Raw genomic sequence first — 6,000 nt, forward strand, 5'->3', positions numbered from 1 at the left:
CATGAAAACAAATGAATGAATCTTGCATCTATGTTGCTAAGTAAAGGGTGGCAGTATGAAGATGCTATATATTATATGACTCCATTCATATAACATTCTGGAAAAAGCACAACCAAAGAGATGATAGTCAGATCAGTGACTGTCTGGGGTGGGGATTTGAAGTATTCTGTATGCTACTTCAGTAGTGGATATCTGACACTATGCATTTGATAAAACCCACAGAATTTTAATGCACAAAGAACAAATCACAATCTACACAAATTAAATGATTTAGGATGTGGAAGTATCTAAGGACAAAATACAGAGTGCAACCAAGAATCTAACTGTATTACCAATGTATGTTGCAAGTGGTGGGCCAAAGGTGCTGAGCTGGAAATGAGTAGAATCCATAGACTAAAAACAAAACGTACTATATACACGAACAGTGGACTTCATTTTATAAAGTTATTTCCCATAGGGATAATAGTTAATTTTGAAACTACTATATCTGTAAAAAGAAAAATAACCATGATTTTCCTCTATACTATCAACACTCCACTTTTAACAGCAAATTGTGGGGGGTGGGGGGTGTTTTCCATACCAACCAATATTCCAACTCTCTGGAAAACAATTGGGTATCCTGTAATTCAACTGTGACACTGATTACCTGGAGTTAGTATACACCCTACAGGTTAAGGGCTTAGTAACACCAGACTGTCCACAACCTCAGATGCCAATCACAAGTAGTGAATCCCCAGTTTACCCAAACTTCTATATGACTTGGCCAGAAACTAGGCATTCCTACACCCCCTCTTCAGGTTTGACAATTTGCTATGATGGCTTATGGAACTAGGAAATACTTACTTATGTTTACTAGTTATTATGGTCTCAATGTGTGTACACCCCCACCCCAAATTCCTATTTTGAAATGTAATCCCCAAAGGGATGGTATTCAGAGGTAACCGAGAGGTGATCAGATCATGAGAGTGCTGTCCTCATGAATGAAACCAGTGCCCTTATAAAAGCATCTAGGAGCCCGTTTCCCCATTCTGCCATGTCACGACATGCTAGAAGGCACTATCTATGATAGATGAGCCCTCACTAGACATCAAATCTGTCAGCCTTGATCTGGAACTTTCCAAATTCCATATTTTAGGAATTTTTATGGAAGCTTCATCATGTAGACATGACGGATTATTAACTCCATTTCCAGTCCCTTCACACCCTCAAAGGATTGCATGTTAAGCTAAAAGTTACAACCTTCTTATCATGGCTTGGTCTTTCTGGTGACCATCCCCATCCTGAAACCATCCAGGAACCCACAGAGTGTCCTTATTAGAACAGAAGCCATTCCTATTATCCAGGAGATTCCAAGAGATTTAGGAACTCTGCGTCAGGAACCAGGGCCAAAGACCAAATATTAGAACACAAGATGCTCCTAGCACCCCTACTGTTCAGGAAATTATAATAGTTTTAGAAGCTCTGTACCAGGAACTGCAGACACAGACCAAACATATATTTCTTATTAAGTCCCAACCTGGAATCTTGATCAAGAATGAATTCCTTGTTCCCAATGGTACAAGGGATGAAATAAATGGCAGATAGTAGGAGCCAGGTTCCTCACTATTACAGTGAGAAGTTACAGATAAAAAATAGGGAAGCCTAGAATGATCTCTGTCATAATGAGTCAGAATATATATATACAACATAAGTATAAATTCACATTTAGCTTAACATATACATAGATGATTCCACATAGAAACCTTTATAATTAAGTGGGTACATACAAGTTAGAAGACACACATATATTTCTTTGCACTGTCAGCTGTAAGTGTCATGATGCAATGACCACATTTAGTGGCCAGATGTAAGTTTTTCATACCATTCTCTAACAAAAGAAATCAGGGCTATTAGAAGAAATAGCTGAAACTAGGACTGGGACAGAAAATATATGAGCCAGGGTACTTTTGAAGTAACAGAAATAAATTATAAAAAAAAAAACATGAAATTATGTAAAAGGAGCCAGTGGAAAGAGCTACCAATGGCCACAGGTATGAACAAAGAGCAACAAAATACTGTACAATTAGATAACCAAAAGATTAAAGTAACTATCTGTGGACCCATACTGGTATAAATAAATGATTAAACAGATATGCAAATGGGCTGAATAGAAATCTCGTATACAGAAGAATTCCAAATACCTGATATAGACAACCATCAAGGAGGTGGGGCTAACTCCCCACTCCTTTAAGTATGAGCTCTGCATGATGACTTCCTCCGAAAGCATACATACAATATAGACATGGGAAAAAAGTAACCTCACAGTGAAAAACCTGAAAACACTGCCTCAACCAAGTGATAAAAGTTAACATTAATGGTGATAACACATCTTGAGAGCATGAAGTGACAGCATGAAGTGACTACACTAGCACTTGCAAACCAAAAATAAAATTCAAAGATCTTTCCCACAACCACCTCTCCACCAGGGGACACCAAAGTTAACCTGGAAGACTGGTTCAGGCTATGATGGGAAAGAGGTGGTCAGACATGCCTCATTATGCCCTCCTCCCTTTTGGAATTCAGGAAAAGCCAATCAGCATTTAACATCAACACAACCTAAAATCTGATAAGAAACATTTACAATCTATTCTCTCTGAAGCTGCTACCTGGAAGCTTCATCTCCATGATAAAACCTTGGTCTCCATAACCCCTTATCATAGCCCAGACACTCCTTTCTACTGATAGTAAGTCTTTCAACAAACTGCCAATCAGAAAAATTTTAAATGTACCTATAACCTGGAAGCCCCATCCCACCCTAATCCATTGGGTTGTCCCACCTTTCTGGACCAAACCAATATATATCTTAAATACACTTGATTGATGTCTCCTATCTCCCTAAAATGTATAGAACCAACCTGTACCCCAACGACCTTGAGCACATGTTCTCAGGGTCTCCTGAGGGCTGTGTCAAGGGCCATGGTCACTCATATTTGGCTCAGAATACATCTCTTCAAATATTTTACAGTCTTTGACTCTTTTTGTGGACACACTACACATCTGCTCTGCTTCCCGCAAACCCCTAAACCCAGGCTGATTATGAGAAAAACCCCAAGTAAACCACAATGGAGGACATTCTACACAATACCTGACCAATCCTCCTAACACTGTTCCAGGTCCTCAGAAGTAAAGTCTGAGAGACTGTCACAGCCAAGAAGAGCCTGACATGATGACTAAATGTCCTATGGGATCCTAGATAGGATCCTGGGAGAGAAAAAGGCAGAACTAAGGGAAACCAAATAAGATGTGAGCTTATTTAATAATATAGTAATACCCAGTCATTAAGTATGACAAGAAATGATGTAAGATGTTGGTCAGGAGTAGTGGCTCATGCCTGTAATCCCAGCACTTTGGGAGGCTGAGGCGGGCGGATCACCTGAGATCAGGAGTTCAAGACCAGCCTGGCCAACGTGGTGAAACCTCATCTCTACTAAAAATACAAAAATTAGCCGGGCATGATGGCAGGCACCTGTAATACCAGCTACTCAGGAGGCTGAGGCAGGAGAATCGCTTGAACCTGGGAGGCGGAGGTTGCAGTGAGCCGAGATCACGCCACTGCACTCCAGCCTGGTTGAGACTCTGTCTGGGAAAAAAAAAAAAAAAGCTGTTAAACCTATCTGATACATGTTGATATGTTAAAAAGAGGGGAAACTAGGTTGCATCTACATGGGAAATCTGCATTTTCTTCCCAATTTCTGTATGAATCTAAAACTAATTTAAAATAAAACCTCTATTTAAAAATTGTAATTTTTTCAGATATCTGCTAAATTATTTGTACTAAAAATTAGTAATTGACAGTAACTACTCCTACTTTTAAAAATAAGAGCATTCATGATACTGCAAAGTAAATTATACAGACTAATATATACTTTCAAAGAAATGCCCCTTTTACATGTTTTATGTTAAGATAACATATACGTGTAAACATGGTCATATCATTTTTCTTATGGTGTAGTTCACTCTCTAAGAAAGCTGGTCATCTTAGAACCAGGGAAAAAAATTCACATTTTGGAGACTATTTCAATTTATGGCTGGACGTTTTCAAAGTATGACTTTGTGAAAAAAAAAAAGTTCAAATTGATTCCTTGTGACTGGATCACTTATTCTAATGAATGCTTGTCTTTATTTTGTTTCCCAGCATTCTTTTCAGCTACGATACAACAGAAGCAAATATTTGCCACTGGAAAAAATATTCAAAGACACTCTTAGGTTAATCTATAGCTGATGACAGTCAGTCTAGTCTACATAGCAAACAGCTTCAAGATATGATTACTTAGCTAAGAGGGAAATGGGACGTGCCTGCTGCCTCATTCCCACGCCTCCCTGGACCTGATAATTTAGAGGAAGCTCACATTCGCAAGATAAAAATTTTCTTTTCTTTCTCAGTATTAAATATGCTGTCACAATAGAAGAAAGCTTTACTGACTTCTTAAATGATGTGTTGAGACCGGAAACCTAAAATGATAGTTACTGAGAATACTGTTAATGCCCTAAGTTTTTAGTCACACCCTCACCTAGGTAGGAACCTAACCAAAAGGGGAGAACTGTTGAACAAATTACGGGAGGTCATTGTTTTGGTCACAACTCCCGCATTAGGCCACACTGAGCAGGCAAAACCAGAATGGAGACACTCACGCTGAATGACACACAACAAAGCTGAAACTTTAAGGAAGTAGATAGATCCCAAAAGAGCTCCCTTTTTCCCTGAAGAGATTCCAGTCTACCTGAGTCAGCATAAAGAAGTCCCCTCTGCTTTAATTCTTACCAAAACAAGTAACTTGAAGTAATCTGATATTAACAAATCAGTTGTTATTTTCTATTGCTCTATTTCCGCCTTACACAACACAGTGTTCTGCTATTGCCCAGAGGGCACTGAGACCAAATAAAACTTGAAAATGCCACACTGAAAGCAAATAAGTCCTAATAACTCAATTTACGATAACAAAGAGTGACACCAATGCCCAAAGTTTTGATCAATATCTCAAAATTGAGAGGCTGACCAAAAGGGAGGAATTCTTACATCAAACAACATTTGGGCTTTAGAAGCCTCCCAAGGAGTCCTTGTAAAGAGTCGCGGCAGGGCGCCGTGCCTCACGCCTGTAATCCCGGCACTTTGGGAGGCCGAGACGGGTGGATCATGAGGTCAGGAAATCGAGACCATCATGGCTTACAAGGTGAAACCCAGTCTCTACTAAAAAAAAAATACAAAAATATTAGCCGAACTTGGTGGCGGCAGCCTGCAGTCCCAGCTACTCGGGAGGCCGGGACAGGAGAATGGCATGAACCCGGGAGGCGGAGCTTGCTGTGATCTGAGATCGCGCCACTGCACTCCAGCCTGGGCGACAGAGCGAGACTCCGCCTCAAAAAAGAAAAGGGAAGAAGAAGAAGAAGAATCGCAACCTAATTTAGTATAGAAACAAACTGAAAATCTGACTTGGGAATGTATCATGGTAACAAATAGCGGCGGTTCAGCCAATCACATCAGCCGAGTGTCAGTCAATGGCCGGCAGCCAGCTGTTCAAAACAAGTTCCAAGAAGGCAAATCCGGGCTGTAACCAGGTCTGTAACCAATCCAGCCACCTCTATACCTCACTTCTGTTTTCTGTATGTCACTTTTTTTCTCTGGCTATAAATATAACCCGCACATGTTGTGTGGCAGATCATTCTGAACCATTTTTGGTCTGGACTGCTGCCTGATTCTAGAACCACAAAAAAAAGCCAATTAAGATCTGCAAACCCACATTTGTTGTAATTTTGTATTTTAACAGTTGTGCCCTACAAAAGACATTAAGCTGAAATTAATTAAAAATCATTTACAGTCATGATTAGGTCATAAAAAATTGTCAAACATAACAATTCTTCAAAAAAAGCTAAAAAGTATATTTTAAAAATATTGTTGATGGAAAAAAGAGTGCAAAAGTAGATACGAAAATTATGTACAAAACTAAAAACAGAGGAGAAATT

This window comes from Gorilla gorilla, chromosome 20 (assembly GCF_029281585.2).
Source record: "Gorilla gorilla gorilla isolate KB3781 chromosome 20, NHGRI_mGorGor1-v2.1_pri, whole genome shotgun sequence".
Classification (NCBI taxonomy): Eukaryota; Metazoa; Chordata; class Mammalia; order Primates; family Hominidae; genus Gorilla; species Gorilla gorilla.